The sequence below is a fragment of the Lucilia cuprina genome, chromosome 4 (assembly GCF_022045245.1).
Source record: "Lucilia cuprina isolate Lc7/37 chromosome 4, ASM2204524v1, whole genome shotgun sequence".
Taxonomy (NCBI): Eukaryota; Metazoa; Arthropoda; class Insecta; order Diptera; family Calliphoridae; genus Lucilia; species Lucilia cuprina.
This window is the reverse complement of record NC_060952.1, coordinates 9,350,794-9,368,745: the sequence shown is the minus strand read 5'-3', so window position 1 is coordinate 9,368,745 and position 17,952 is coordinate 9,350,794. Positions and strand designations below refer to the sequence as shown.

Genomic DNA, 17,952 nt, shown 5'->3' with positions numbered 1-17,952 from the left:
ACTTAGCGCCTTTTTGGAAAACTGCCGGCAAATTTCAATAATTAACGTGTAATGTTTGGAATTCTTAATTGTATTGTAGTGTGAAAAAAAAAATATTGTGAATTATGTATTGCCAATAGTTGACATTCAAATTGATATCACACAAAATGATTTCATCAAAATTAAAATAAAAAAAATTGATTAAAAGCTGATAAATCGTACCTTTGACAAGCAAATAGTTAGTTTTTGCATTTTATTAAAACATATATGCAATATTTTAATTGCACGATTAGATCATCGCAGAACAAATTTTTATTATTAATTTATATAAAATTTAAAGTAATATATAAAAATTACTCTTAAGTAGTTATATATTGTTAAAACTATAACTATTTTTCTGATTAGTACTAGTTTCATTCCAAAAACTTTTAAAATTCCAATTTTAATTTTTCACTGTTATTAAAGGTTTATAAAACAAATTTTCATACGAAATTGCTTTTTTGAACCTTTGATAGATGTTTATGAATAAAGCTGTTTGTAAATAACTGTGGACTAAGCAACAGATCTTCCATATCACTTTTAAATTTGAACTTTTAAGAAGATCTCTGTTCAATCAAACAATATTACCGCCCAGCTAAAAAAAGAACTTTCAAAGAAACGAAAAAGAAGTAGAATTTACTCCATGGAAGTACTGAAAAAGACCTGAAGAAGTGATGATTTTAACACAAGCTTGCTTTAGGAGGGATGTCCTTTATATTTTTATTCCAAATACTCTACAACTGAAGTCATTATCAATAAGTAATTTTTATTTTATTTGTAGTATTTTAGAATACAACTAATTTGACTCAAATAATATAAATTTAGTATTTAAATATTAAATTCGGATACTTTTCGCTTCTTTGGAAGTCAAAAAACATCACTTCAAAAAAATCACTTAATATTTATCACCAATTCTTTTGCAAATACTTCGTTTTATTTTTGATGGGCGCCTTAACGGTATGTACATTTTTAAATGTACACAGAGGGAAATAAACTGATTAGAAAAGTACCAAACCGTTGTCAAAAGTAAAGTTACCACATGTGTATAAAATTTAAATAACAACAAGCCTTGTAATTTTAACAACCCATCGTTGTCATGCAACAACGCATTGTTTTCATTTAGATTACGCTTTGAGTTTCGACAACGAACGAAAACTTTGATTTGAGAACTATCTGCAAATACTTTGACAATGGATGTTATTGAAAAATCATTAACACTTTTGAAAATACGATGTCCTCGGATTCGTTTTCAAACGTTTTTAAATTACTGCTTGATATTGCAAGCTCTTGTTTACATAAATGCTAATCGTCATTGAGTGGTGGCGGCTCCAATTCTTGATCTTCAAAGGTATATCTCGTACAGATATGTTCCCTTTAAAATGGCACATAAATTAGTAAAGACAATATACGACATCTTCTGTGAATTAGATTTGTAAAACGGGTCTAAATTAGACATGAAAAATTACATTTCTTTAAAGCTACCGTTGTTATTTTGGCAACGCATCGTTGTCATTGCAACAACGAATTTACATCATTTCAATTACGTTTCATTTCGGCAATGCATCGTTGAGATTTCGAACACTATTCGTTGTAATTTCGACAACATTATGTTGTCAGTTAGGTAACAAATGTATTTTTATATTGGGGATGGTATTATGCGTTTATGCTGATGTTTGTAACGCCTAAAAATATTGGTCCTAGACCTACGCTCTGAGTCGATTTAGCTATGTCCATCTGTGAGTCCATGAGAGTAATTCGGTAGAATCTGTACTCCTAAGGATACTCCTTTAAGGATACCCCTTTAGATAGTTATTTAAACAAGTTTTGTTAGAATCTAGAAAACGCTCTTACAATTTGATTCATACATTAACCTAACCTCCATAAAACAAAATGTCATATATAATTATTTAAAAGTTATTACCAGACTCCTTCCAAGTAATGTAGGCGGTATGTAGTAGTAGTTGAAAATTAAGTTTTTGAGTAATTGGAAGTCATTATCATGTTTTTGCAAAGATTTGTTACATATAAAAAAGTTTTAAGTAATTTGGGTTCTGATTTAAGTTTTGTTCTTTTTTAAGTAAAAGTAAATATATATGAAAATATAAAAAAACTTTCTCCAGAACTTTTTTCATATAAAATCCTAATATCTAAAGAATTTCCTTTCTCAAAATCTTAAAACAAATCCACCAAATAATAATTTTACAATAAAAAATAAAACATTTCCTTTTCTTTTATTAAATTTCCGTTTAAACTCATTAAATATTTGCACAAGTTATCCTTAGAAATCCTTGTTATTGTTGTTATTGTTAACATGCTCTAAAAAAATGAGAATATTGATTTTCAGTTTTCTAACTATTTAGTATATTTCGACGTCGTATACTTAAATGGCCTTCAATTTTGCAACATTGCTGTAGAAAGTACCACATGTGAATATGTTTGTGTGTGCTTAGTGAAGGCATAAAAATGGAAAAGAGGAGAAGAAATGTTAAAAATACCCCTACCAATGTTTACCAAAAATTAAAGTTTGCTGCAAGAATTAAATCCTGCGACAGCAAAACAACAACAATAACAAGACATTAAGAATAATGTACAAGGACACAACTATACAGTTGATTTGATATAAAACACGAATTTAGTATAAAAAAACTCACATACACTCAAACATATGCAACATTTCTTTTTTTTGCCATAAGCACATACGTAAGCACATTACACCCTGAACTACTTACCAGGGAATTTGTTTGTCTTTTACAAACCGGTGTAATTTTGTGTGTTTCCTTTTTTTACTACAAATCTAACATGTATTAAACAAACATGTTGCAAGCCGGCTATATACAATGAAAAAAAAAAATTGGTTTGAAAGTGCAGCATACTGCAATGCGTAAACATTGCTTTTTTTCGATTTTATTTTTTGTTATTGTTTTTTGTTGCTTTTTTATAGTACAAACTCGTAATTATTGTTGCTCAAAAATAAACAAGTAGATTACAATAACAAACATTTGTTTGACTGCTGTTGTTGTTTTCTTACTGCATCTGCATCTGTAGGTTTAAGTATTAACATAAAAACAACTGCAACCATAAAATACAAGTGTTTGTTCTGTTTTGTTCCGTTTTTTTGTAACTTACTCCCCCTCAAAAACCCAGACAAATTGTAATTTAAACGACAAAACCAAATTTCTTTTATTGGGGCTTTTGTCATAAGATAAATCTCCCAACTGCAGGCATCTTACACGATGTGATTATAAGATCAGTTTATTAACAAATTTTAATTAAATATTAATCATTAGGAATTAATAAATTTAACTGATGATAAGAGTTGTATATAAGTTATTTACATTTGTAATAGTTATTGTGATTAAACGAGTCTAGTCTAAAGTCTAGTCTATAGTCTAGTATACAGTCTAGTCTATAGTCTAGTATATAGTCTAGTCTATAGTCTAGTCTATAGTCTAGTCTATAGTCTAGTCTATAGTCTAGTCTATAGTCTAGTCTATAGTCTAGTCTATAGTCTAGTCTATTGTCTAGTCTATAGTCTAGTCTATAGTCTAGTCTATTGTCTAGTCTATAGTCTAGTCTAGTTTGTAGTCTACAGTGTAGTCAATATTCCAGTCTATAGTACAGTCTAGTTTATTTTCTAATCTATATAATAGTCTGTAGTCTACTCTATAGTCTACTCTATAGACTAGTCAATAGTCTGGCCTACAGTCTTCTTCTAGATCTTGCCTTTTGAAATCATTAAAAGTTTAACGCTTTAATTGAAATTTATCTCTACACGCAAAGAAAATCTCTGCCCGAACTTAAATTGTATTAAAATTTTCGCAATATTACATACATATATAGGTATATAGCAAATTAAAATATTTTCCTGCTGTTTTATTTCAAAGGGAAGGTGTTATAATTTTTATGAGATTATTGTTGCCCCATTATTTCAAAGTTTTCAATTGAAATTTTTTATATAGTAAACTCAAACAGCAATACAACAGACAAACTATTTATTCTATTTAAAACTAGAACTAAAAACATTCATATGAAAGTACTTTTTTTCTGTTAATGTACATTGTACAAGTCCATGTTGTAGTAAAATATGTATGTATACTGTATGGCCACTTATGTACTGTATTTGTTAGACCAGTCGTTATTTTACGCTGTTGAAAACTTTGGTTTTTATTTTCAATTGAATGTATTTTGCATTTTATAAATGAGCTGCTAACTTCATAATTTATTGTTTAACCTATTTTTTTTACATTGATTAGTTGTAAAAATATTTGTATTTTTTTTGTTGAGTTTTCCGTTGTTTTTGAAATTTTCGTATAAAAGCATTTTTTAGGTTTTAAAGAATGTATATATTAAATGGCACTATTAAAGAGAAATGTTTTACACCTTTTGGCAATTTAAACGATTTAGTTTTCAAATTAGATATAGAGTTTTGTAATGTAAAATAATTAGACTGCAGTTAGCACATCATTTACTAGTTTGTAAGGTAATAAAATTAAAGCTTACTTTGACTAAATATATTTCTCATTATTTCTCTTGTTAGGAGGAAATTTTGAAAATAAGAATAATGCAATTCACAATCAGTGTCATATCGTCGAAAGCATTAAACTTTAAGAGCAACAGTTTTTATTTTACAACAGCATTTAAAGGGAAAGCATTTATAGTTTTGACATTAACTATATTTTACATTTGTGCTATTCACTTGCAAAGTTGTAGATAGTATGTTGTAAAACACTTTATGTGCGTGAAAGAGCTATATACATATGTATGTATTTATGTTTGTGATTATGATTTTAATAAAATTATTAATTTGTCTACTAGATTACTTGTAAAAAAAGACCTCTTTAAATAACATGTTAAACATTAGAAAAGAATTTAATTAAATTAATTTTAAAACTCTTTTGATGAGTGTTTTTTGTACAACATTTTATCAACGCCGAAGTTCAAGCACCTCTTAAAACTAGCAAATACGGAAATTTTTTAAAATCTTTTTCTTTTATCTATTTTAAGAATTAAAAAAAAGCAAAAACAAAACATAAATAAAATATATATAAAGAAAATCTATAAAATCCTTTTATATGATGAGCAACACAGTATAATAGTGTAGTTTATTATAACATTAATGTCATTCAAGTGTACTTTATTTATTTATAATTTTACTCATACTCTGGTACTTAAGTATTATAATGAGTACATTGCTGTGTTGTTTATTTTATTATATTTTGTTTGCTTTTAATTTCTTTGTATTTATTCTACCATTTTTTTAAATATAACCTACCAATAAAAAAGTTCAGTTGAGGAATAAAAATTCAAAATATTTAAACGAATTATGAATAGAATCGAACAGCAAACAGTCTTTATGAATTGTGTCTTTAAATCAAGGTAAAGTGAAAAAAGTCTACATATAATTTTTTTGTGAGAATTTTAACTTGGAAATAATAAAACTACCCGTATTCATATGAAATATAATAATAAAAAAAAAGATTTACATAAAATGCTGTTAAAAGGAAAAAGTGATAAAATAGTTATGAACAGCAAAGTTGACCGAGTAAGTGGACTATAATTACTACAAATTATTGTTTATTAGCTGACCTTTAAGAAATCCGAAATCATATCTTTAGTTAAAAATAAAGTAAATGAAACACAAAATTTTGAACTTTTTATAAAAGCTTTCTTTGCTAAACATGGAATTCTTACAAATTAAGAGTTTAAGATATAAATTTGTGTTAATTTTTTAAAATATACAAACTCTGATCGTTACTGATGTCTTGAGCTTTTTATTTAAGCTTTATTGCTTAAGCTCTCATTGTTAAATAGATCTCACAAATTAAGTGTTTTGAATCAATTTTTGATAATATTTTCAAAATACCGCAAATTCCAAAAAATTCTGATTGTTATTAACAAAAGTATTGGCGTCTTTTTGGAGCTTTTTATTGAAGTTTTGTTGCTTAAGTTTTAATTGTCAGATATATCTCTCCAATGAAGAGTTTTTGACTCAAATGCTTAAGCACTAATTGTCAAATAGATCTCTCAAATCAAAAGTTTTAAGATCAATATTTGCTAATTTTTCCAAAATATTGTAAATTCGGAAAATTCTTATTGTTACTATCAAAAATATTGATGTCTTGAACTTTTTATTAAAGCTCTATTGCTAATGCTTTTATTGGCAAACAGTTCTCTCAAGTCAAGAGTTTTGAAAATTAATTTATTTTCAAAATATTGTAAATTTAAAAAATATTCTGATTGTTACTTACAAAACTATTGGTGTCTAGAGCTTTTTATTAAAGCTTTATTGCCTAAGCTCTAATTGTCAAAAAAAATATCTATGAATTAGTTTCAGAGATCAATTGTAACTATCAAAATTATTAGTACTCTAATAGATCTCTATCTAATCAAGAGTATTAGAGATCAATTTGTGCTAATTTTCCCAAAATGTTGTGAATTTTAAAACATCTGTTTGTTACTTCCAAAAATTTTGGTGTCTCTTTAGTAAATCATTTTAGCTAAAGTTTTCAAATGAAAAGTTTAAGAGAATAATTTTTTCTCAAAATGTTGTAAATTCAAAAATCTGATCGTAACTATCATTGGTGCCTTGATCTTTGTATTAAAGCTTTTATTACGAAATATATCACCCTAATCAAAAGCTTTAGAAATCAATTTGTGTTAATTTTCTACAAAATATTGTAAACTCAAAAAATATCAAATTAATTTAAGACTTTGTGTATCTGCTGTAGGGTATATGTGTAATAATAATAAAAAAAATCTGGCACGCTTCAGTGCCTAAAAGTCTGCTATACATGAACGAATGAATGACGATATAATGATAGTCCAACCAACCAAGTACCTAGCTGCAATGGATGCTATTTATGATAAAGAAGGAAAAAAATACCACAAAATGTTTGTGCTACATGCAGACAAATCTAACAGTTGTGTCAAAAGAAATAGTTGAGAGTCTCTCAGAACAGATCGTAATTTAAAGTTTTTAAAGGTCTGTAATCGTAATTTGAAAAATCTCTTCGTTACCTTCAGATATTCTTACAGCACCTTAGCGGGGATGAGCATTCTTGTACATTTGAGAAGAATTGATATAAACTGCATTAACCTTAAAATCTAAAAGAGGGAAGGATCGTACTTTTTCTATAATAAAGAGAGAGAGTGTATGAAGATTGCAACCCTCCAAAGTTATCGAAAGTTAATTCGTAACGCAGAGTTTTACACAAAATATTTAATTTCATAGTTCTGCACATTTTAAGATAAAGAAAATTCCGAGCAGTGTAATTTTAAATCGTCTTTGTACTTCTTTATAGAGTCTCAATTATGATCAAGAACGTAGGTTTTATTATGTATTTATGACACACTATATAGAATACTTAAGGTATTGAAATCTGAGTTTAGGTTTTAATTCAGCTTTGCTGAACCCTTTAGAAAAGTGAACTTTAGTTACTGGGTTTCAACTTTTTCGAAATTTGATGTACAGTTTACGGTAGATCAATCATATAAAAGTAAGTAAAGTAAGTGACCTTTAACTAAATTTTACTTCTGAGAAGTTCCTGATAGCAAGACAACTCCAGTGGGTGTCTTCTATGGAAAATTTTTTGTATACCCAGACTTGCTGAATGTAATAATCTTTATAGATTAAAGAGATCTGTTGTAAACCAAATTGAAAAGAGCCAGACAATATAGTCGTTTATAGTGCCTGTGAGTATTTTATCCTAAATCAACTGCACTTCAGTTCAAAATTCTCAGAAAGTTCCTTTTTCAACTAAGAATCTCAAGATTTCTGATTAGTATCTCTAATCCGTAATTTAAAACTTTGGAAGATTCGGTAGTAAAGTGAACACAATATAATTTTTCGATCCATTACAAAATGTTGAAAAAGTGCTAATATTTTGCTCATTACTATTAAATTCTGGCTCCAAACTGGCTTTTAAACTCAAAACAACTGATATTGTTGTCATTTATATGCGTTTGAAAATGAAATACAAATACAGGAATAAATGAAATACATGCATACATAGACACAACAAACATACATACAAATGTGCATGTTTATATAATCCTATTTATCCTTTTAATGGATTTACTTGTTTGCCATTCAACTTTTGTTTTTTCCTGTAACTCCAATTGTATTTGAAATGTTATTGACATCTGTCGGTCGGTCTTTTGAATGTTAGTCCTCTCAATTACTATTTGTTTTATCACTAGGATAACAGAAGAACTAGCTGGTGTAATGTGATTAAAAAAAACGTACCACCAATAATATAAGGGGAGTTTTGCTCGAGTTGAAATAACAATAAGATAACACCCGCACTTTGTGTAAACAGGGAAATCAAATTAAATTCTTAAAATTCAATATTATTGATATTCGTTTGACTTAATGAGCCAATTGCTTGGCTAGACTTTATTTATTGATTTAACACAAAAAAACCACAGCAAACGCGTGTCATTAAATTGAAAATCATTAAGAAAAATCTGTAATTTCCCAGCTGTATGTTTTAAATGTTCAAAATCGATTTGAATTTAATTAAAAAATCTTAAATAAAAGGCGTTTTGATTTTGGTTTTTATGGTTTTTAAATTTAATACCAAAATGTTTTCTTTAATTAAATGTAAGACTTCAGTCGCCCTGATTTAAATAGCAATAAAATTTTAATTTAAATCTATGGTTTAAATAGAACTTTAAAAAAACCTTTAATTTAATATTGTTATTGTAAAATAGTTCATATTAATTTATTGATTTATATACAAAATGATTTTAGCTTACACTGACTTTAATTAAATTTCTATATAATGTGGTAAATATTTTTATATACACTGAAAATAATCAAATCTCATCATCATCTTATAGCATTACAGCTCGGAGTGAGTTTTAGCCTGATCAGTAATTTTTCTCCATTACATTCTGTTTTCTCGTTAGCGGTCTTTCTCGTCTTCTAGCTCCTTCGACATCCTACGTGTCCTGTCTTCGTGTATGTTACGCCTTTATGTATTTTATTATTGTCCTCTTCGTTGCATAGTTCGAGAAGTTTGTCATTGTCTCTTTGTACATATCGTCTCTTATCCTGTTATCGTTTCTTAGCTGGGCGCTCAGGTATAAAAAAATCGTCACATGCTTAAAGTTGTAGTTCCAATTTGGATGTTCTGTGCTTGTCCTCTACTCCCATACGTTGATATTTTAATGTACTTGGTCTTGCGCAGTTAGTCTGATTATGATCTTGTAAATGTTCAGTTTACAAGCTATCGAAACTTAACGCTCTATTTGCCGCATCACTCATCCCGTCTCACATGCTGTTATTGTTCCTTAGCTGGGCACCCAGGTACCTTAAGTTGTAGCTTCCAAATATTAACGAAAAAAAAACGTACATTGTATGAAATGCTTTGCGGATTCATTATTATTATATTATTTCGTTATATATACGAAATTGTTTCGTTAGGTTCCAAATATTAATGTCGTCATGGTATGAAATGCTTTGCGGATTCATTATTATTATATTATTTCGTTATATATACGAAATTGTTTCGTTATATTTACGAATTTGTTTTTTTCATATTTATAAAATTGTAAACGTAATACAAAAATATGAAAATCTTATTCATTTCATTTTGGAAAGGTTTTTAACTAATATTTCGTATTTTATATGAAATTTTAGTAATTATTATGAAATTTTGTTTTCCGTAAAATTAGGCATGGATTTGTTTTCAGTGTTTAATAATTGATATAGTAATGTTAATATTAATTGCTAAAACTATGCATGTAATATTTTGTATTATATATGAAATTTTCTTAATTATTATGAAGTTTTCTTTTCGTAAATTTAAGTTTAGATTTATTTTCAGTGTATAATAACTGATATTGTAATGTTAATACTAAATGCTAAAATTTTGTTAATTTCATTTTAAAAAAGATTTTTATTATAAATATTTCGTATTTCACATGAAATTTTCGCAATTATTATGAAGTTTTTGTTTGTAAAGTTAAGCATGGAGTGTATAATAACTGATATTTTAATGTTAATACTATATGCTACAATTTTCTGTATTTAATTTTGGAAAAGTTTTTCGTTAATTTTTCATATTAAACACGAAATTTTTGTAATTATTATGGAGTTATTTTTTTCCCTAAAGTTAAGTATGGATTGTGTTCATTTCATTTTAGAAAAGTTTTTGATAAACTAATATTTCTTATTGTACATGAATTTTCGTAACTGTTATGAAGTTATATTTTCCATAAAGTTAAGCATAGATTTGTTTTCAGTGTATAATAACTGATATTGTAATGTTAATACTACATATACTATGTCATTATTTTTACTTTTTTATAGAAAAAAAAATATGGGATTTTAATGATAAATATAACAATATAAAAATAAATTTATAATTTAACACTAGAACGATTTTGTTTGTATTTAATTTATTTTTTTCAATATAATTTCCCTGTTTTTTGTTTCGTAGGTGCGCATTGTTATCGGATTTTGCAAAATAAATAATAACAAAATACAGAAAAAAATATACACTATATTCTGTAATTAGATAAACTAACAATGATAAAACAATATGTATAGGTATTCAGAGGTAATGAGTTCACATTAATCAAATATTTGAAGGCAAAGGTAACACAGTCTTGACTTGACTTTTGTAATACAAAAAAAGAACTTCCAAAGAAGCGAAAAAGAAGTAGAATTTATTCCATGAAAGTGCTGATAAAGTGATGATTTTAACACTGGCTTGTCATAGAATTGATATCATTATTATTTAATTCCAAATTCACTACTTCTAAAATCGTTCTCAAGATGTCATTTTTATGTTCTTTTTTTGGAAGTTATTTGAAAATGAAATTGTATTGGACTAAAATCATTTTTACACATGGACACATGGAAGTCATCAAACACCACTTACACAGATAGTAAAAAAAATCATTCTTGTTATTCTTGTGGAATTACTTCTTAAAAGTGATGTTTACTGTTTCCATTTCAAATCTTATATTTATGAAAATTTTGTTAGTGTTCACACTTATTTCTTTAAATATTTTTTAAATGTGAACGTAGTTTAACTGAAGGTATAATGTTCTATTAAAAAAATGCGCTAAACAAAGAGTTAAAAAACAAACAGTAAAGTTTAATTTGAGATAACTTATAAAAACAAAATTACATTAAAATTTATTGTTTTCATTGTTATAAAAATTCTATTTGTAAATTTATCAAAAAAGAGTGACTAATATTTTAATGAAAAAATTATGCAGTTTATGAGTATTTTTTGCATTTGTAATAAATTTATTTAAGATTTGAAAAAGTAGAAAAACGACTTTGCATAAAATGCTAAAAGTCGACTTTTAACTAAATGCAAAATGTCGAAAAGTCAACTTTTCGTTTCAACTATAGAACCCTACATTGTAACAGATTTTACGCCTTAAAGTACGAATTTCGTACCGGACCCCGAGATGCTCTTTTCTAGCAGAAACCAGTTTTATATATACAAATATCTCTAATAACCCTTCCTAGTGCATCTAGTTAATCAAAACGATATATACTGTCAAAATTTCATGATCCTAGGTTTAGCCGATTTAGCCAATAAGGCAATGGGCCGTTCCTCATACAGTTAGAATTAGGATCGGTCTACAGCAGACGTCGGCGCTAGTATTGTTCTGACAACGAAGATTTTCGGCAAATTACATGTACACAACACGATCGCATACGAACCTCTAAACAAGAGCATCAAAAATACAAATACTTTATTTAGTTGCTTGACAGCATTCAACAAGGCAGGTTGATGTCGCTTTGTTAAAGAAATTGCAAACACAATTTGAAAAAACAAAAAACAACTTGCAAAAGCAAGAGCATAATTTACAAAAACAACGTACACTCTACATAAATAATTTTCTAGAATGCATAACAATGAAAGTAAATAAGTTAATCTTGTTTTATACTTTTTTGTACATTTTAATTAGAAATGTTGTTTCTATTTGAAGAAATTATCATTCTTAAGTACATTGATTACACATTGTTTATAAATATTCGCATTTTACAGTAATGCAATTTAGTCTTCAAAATTAAAAATAACCAAATATTTTTTTCAGTGCTATTTCAATGAAAAAATGCCAATAGTGTGTGGATAGTGGTGATTTTTTTATCTGCCTCTCAATCCGCCGGTATATGGTCTACAGAAACCTAGGCTATGTAAAAAAGTAGCTGAATTTCATCATGATATTTATGTCAATAAATCAATTATATACCTTCCAGCCGATTACGAAGTCGAACATCTGGGATTGACTGAACCTCGATCATTACGAAAATCGGAAGTGGTCTTATACAAAACATAGTTTTGTTTATATTTTAGATATACTAAAACATTTCACATAATTATCAGCTCCAAAGACCTATTTGGGAGGTACGATTTAACCGATTTTATCCATTTTCCTCGAAATATCTTAAAAGTTGCCAGATCTAGTTTGTTTATAGGCTTACGGACGGACATATCTAAATATATATAAAAGTTGAACTTTAAGGATAGTGTAGAACCAACCATCTATGTGTAACATATATCAGCACAAACCAATAATACTATCAGCACTATAGAGGTGTATAGGTTATAAAAATATGAACAACTGCTTCAGGTGTAAACTTCCCACCTAAAAGCATGACGTTCACAATAAAAAAGTGTTAACTCTGCTTAAACTCTACCTAACAGAAGTTATGATTGAGTAAAAATATGGACGAGTTATTATTGATATTTTTTTAGTTTTTATAGTTATTTGAACTATTTTGTAATTTAAATTAAAAAATATTTTTTTAAAATAGTATTAATTTGAAATAGTTACTGATTGGATTGATTTATAAAAACTTATTTTCCCCTAAACTTTTTAACCGGAAGCCCAACCTTAAAATCCCTAAAAAAGGATAAATTTTTCTTTTAACCACAAATAAATTAAATTTTTACTATAAATCTTAATATTAGGATAATATTTATGTATTTCTTTTTGGAATCACTACACCTTTTACATAAATTTTACATAAATCCTCACAAAAAAAAAAAAACATCAACTCCAAAACTTTCTTCCTTAATAAAAATTCCAATGACACAATAAAACAAACGATTTATAACAAATTTATTTGTTAAAACAAGCAGAAAACACACAAAAAAATAATACATACATACATACTTACATAGGTAAAAATAAATATAATATGACCTTTGCAGGATACAAAAGGTAATACTTTCGAAACAAATGTATCCATTGAATTGATGTCATATTATTGATTTCATGCTGATTATAAAACACATACAAATACACATACATACTCTTTGCTGTAACGTCCAATACTCGTGACTGCTTAAATGAAAGTATTTTTAAAAGACCCTAGACCCAAATCAAATAAAAAAATGAAACAATCATTATTGATTTGTTATTAACAACCCTTAAACAAATTACCAGTAAATACTAAATAGGGTCGTTCATTCATTCACATTTTCAAAAGATAGTTATAAAGATATTTTAAGGATATTACATCTATTCATTCATTCTATTGTTTATTTGTTGCCAATGTGTGTGTATGTTCAAAGTTATTGTTCTAATGTTTTCAATTTTATTGTCCTTTATTTTTCCCATAATTCACGACTAGGTATAAATATTTATTATAAAAAAAATAATATTTTGTAAGGCTTTCAAAGACACTCCTTATTTTAAATAAATTATAAAGAATGAGTGAAAGAATGAATGAATTAGTGAATGTGTGAAAGTGTCTGGTTGTTGTCGTTTGTCGTGTGCTGACAAATTGTCAATATTGGTGACAATGGGTGGCAGTAGGTAACCTTACCCTAAAATCAAATATTTATTTATGGCTGCAGCTATGTATTACTCTTTTGTCATTTTCTTAAATTTAAAACCTACCTAATAACCCTGTTGGCTTTTATAGAAAAAAAAGAAAAAGGATATAAATATATGTTGAAGTTTTGTGGTTTCCAGATTAAACAAATTTGTTAACAAAAGATAATGTCATAGGATTTTAAAAAACCACTTTCTTTTTTTTACCTTTTTTTGACTTTATGTTCGGAAGCCAAAAAATTAGCATAGAATGACTGAAAAGAAACAAAATATTGTTTATTTTAAAACAGCCCCCATTCTTGGTAGTTTATAAAGGAAATACTAGTTTTACCAATTCTCTTCATTTTTCTCCCTTGAAATTAGATTATTTTCTTAAAGTTAGCATTGCCACGCTTTTGGCAAGATATTGATATGAAATCAAGCGATTAGATTACGTTCTCTGCTATAAGTTTTAATTGTTTGTCAAAATTTAATGATTAGAAAGTAACGGTATTTTATTTAGATTCTTTAAAAAACTGCTAGTCCATGTACATAAACTTGGGTCTCAATAATTTTTTGTTATACTCTAGAATAGAATATTCCTTAGACTATAGACTATAGTCTAGTCTATAGTCTAGACTATAGACTATAGACTGGACTATAGACTAGACTATAGACTAGACTATAGACTAGACTATAGACTAGACTATAGACTAGACTATAGACTAGACTATAGACTAGACTATAGACTAGACTATAGACTAGACTATAGACTAGACTATAGACTAGACTATAGACTAGACTATAGACTAGACTATAGACTAGACTATAGACTAGACTACAGACTAGACTACAGACTAGACTACAGACTAGACTGTAGAACGAATGTTAAGTAAATTTTTAGTTTAAAGACACTGTGGATGTTAACTTTAAGAGGAAATATTTGTAATTACTTAAGAATCTGTATAAATATTGTTACCAGTTTCAGAATTTAATCATTTATATAATTTACCTAGAAAGAGAATTAAATAAAAATATTAATTAGTTTTTTAATTCATACATACATAAATATTATTTATAAAATAATTATAAGTAAAGTATTATTTCTTATAAAATAATACAATTTTCTATATAATTTTCAAACATAAAAACTGCTTTCTAATGATACATCTTTTTTAACATTCGTTCCGCTACAATTACAAAAGTAATTAATCATACATATGTATATTTTTTTATCATATAGATCCTTTTTTGAAAACAGTTAACATTCAAATGAAATGAATATCATATAAGCTAAAACAAACCCTTTTTTTAATTTTTTCTCACGCCTTGTAATTTTTCTTAAATTTGTATTACTTACGTATTTAAGCAAAGTTTTTTTCATAAATATTTATAAAAACTAATTTCAAATAAACTAAGCTCATGACAACATTCAAAATTTATAATTTAACCTCAGGGAATGTTGATATTTTTGTTTACAATATGAAAACTGTCAAAATTCAAAAACACGCACTTGACAGACTTTATTCAAAATTGGGCTTACAATGACAGCTGATGATAAATAATAGAAATTTTGAAAAAAAGAAGCCCGCTGTTAAACGGCTACTGTAACTTTTTGAGTAACGATTAATTCATTCAAATTATTACAAATTCATAAATACATTCATATGTACTTGTTGTCGGTCCAAGCTAATAGCATAATTTTGATGATGAGTTCCACTTTAAGTGACTGCCCAAAACAAACAACATCATTTGTCATTTTAAATTGGTTTGCGTCTTTGTTAGATCATCATCAACCGCACATTTGAAATAAAAAGAATTTCTTAAAAAAAAATACTGATCATCTGTTATTAAAATTATTAGTGTATATCTGTCATTCTGAGTGTCTTTCTGTCTAACTGTCTGTCCCCATGCAAGATCATTTGTCATCATAACTAATATTATTTTCGATTAAAATGCGTTCAAGTTTCATTTCATTTCCTTATCTCTCTGTTGTTTTTTTACCCTCTGCATGTACGAGTACTATTATTAAAATGATGAAATATTGAAGAGTAATTTTTAGAGATCTTAAACGAAGCACTAACCCTGAATTATTAAAAGACTACAACAATAATTGCATGTAGATTGTGATAATGCAAAATATTTAGATGTGAATAAATTGAATTGTTTTTGTTGTTTTGCTGAACATTCCTGAAATTCTTTTCAGAGGAACTAGTTATGTTCTAATTGCAATTTGTAACTGAATTTTTTAGATGTTCGAAAACAAAAACCATAGAAAATTACTTTAATTCGGTATAAGCTATAGTCTAGTCTATAGGTTAAACTATAGTTTAATCTTAGTTTAGACTATAGTCTAGACTTTAATCTAAAAAATTTAATCCTGTGTAATAGTGTATAGTCTAGTCTATAGTCTAGTCTATAGTCTAGTCTATAGTCTAGTCTATAGTCTAGTCTATAGTCTAGTCTATACTCTAGTCTATAGTGTAGTCTATAGTCTAGTCTATAGTATAGTCTATAGTCTAGTCTATAGTCTAGTCTATAGTCTAGTCTATAGTCTAGTCTATAGTCTAGTCTAGTCTATAGTCTAGTCTATAGTCGAGTCTATAGTCTAGTCTATAGTCTAATCTATAGTCTAGTCTATAGTCTAGTCTATAGTCTAGTCAATAGTCTAGTCTAGTCTGGACTATAGTGTCTTTAGTGTAGTATCTATTTTCTACTTAATAGTCTATGGTCTGATCCGTTACCTAGAAGACTAGACTGAATATTAGTCTTAAGCCTAGCTTGCTATATCATAGTGATTTGAAGTCAATTAAAATGTATAAATTAAAACGTAATAACAGATGATTACAAAATTAACTCATAGATATAATGATTTCTCTAAGCACCCACTAACAAAAATAACAATTTGAATAGAGTTTTTCATCAAGTAACCAATTATTTTTTCAATCAAAACTAAGTGTTAACAAAAATTTTCTGCACTAACAAGTCGGAAAAGATAAAAATATAGTTTATATTAAATAATTTTGCCTAAAAAACTGACAATTACTAAATTGTTAACTGTCATGGTAAATGAACAATTTAATTGTTTCAAAAATAGATTTTCGGTAGAAAACAACATTTCATATTCATCAACAATGTAATTACTGACACATGTCTTATTTTTCAGCACGCACTGTATAGAGTAGAATATTATGAACTATGTAGTATTTTTAGTTAATGTCATTCATATATGAAATATTTTCTGCTGATGTTTCATGACACGCATGCGTTGTTTCTATAAAAGACTGTCAAAATTTTGACAGATGAAATGTCATTTACATACATACATATGTATACATGTATGTAGAATATATAAAAACTTTATATGGAAAATTAAACGTTACACTTTTGTTCTAACAAAAACAAATGTTAAAGTTCTATTATACGGGATGGATGATAAAAATGATTATAAATGTAATAAATAATAAAAGGAGTTACTTTTGGCTTTTTTTTAGGGTGCAGTGGCATAGAAATGACATACAAAAGACAAATAGTAACAACAACACTTGTTCTTAACTACTTAGAGTGTTAAATTTGACATTCATAAGGGAATTTATGGGAAAATTTTATGATTAAACACGCACATATCAGAAAAAAATCTAGAACATTTATTTATTGGTAAATTGGGTCAGGTTGTTTAGATGTTATAACAAGTATTTCTATCAAAAAAAAATAGAACAACAGTAATATGTTTAACGCAAGCAATTAATAATAAAAATTTATTATTAATTTTGTAAGTTTTGTTTTTGTAAAATTTTAAGATATTTTTTTTCTTTTTTCAAACAATAATAAAAAACTAACAAAATAAGAAAAAATATGGTATTACGGAATTCACCTTGAAAAGATAAAAGTTAAATAAACACTTTTTTTGTCGAAAATGTGCGTCAAATAATTATGACTCACTCACCTCAACTGAACAAAATTTTAGTTTCAAACAGGCATGGAAAAGTTTGTACTATAGTACTTTTTAAAGTATTTTATGGCATGGATTCATAAGATTTCTCAGGTTTTTTCCCAACCTGCAATATTGCAGTGCAGTGGTCTACAGTCTTCTCTATAGTCTAGTCTATAGACTATTTTATACTCTAGCTTATAGTAAAGACT

The 17,952-nt window shown here is 27.1% G+C and overlaps 1 protein-coding gene across 2 annotated transcripts in view; it reads left to right on the top strand.

Moving 5' to 3' along the window:
• Positions 1-17,952, top strand: part of LOC111685878 (aminopeptidase N) — a 94,122-nt gene that overhangs the window by 1,323 nt on the left and 74,847 nt on the right. The window lies entirely within an intron of this gene.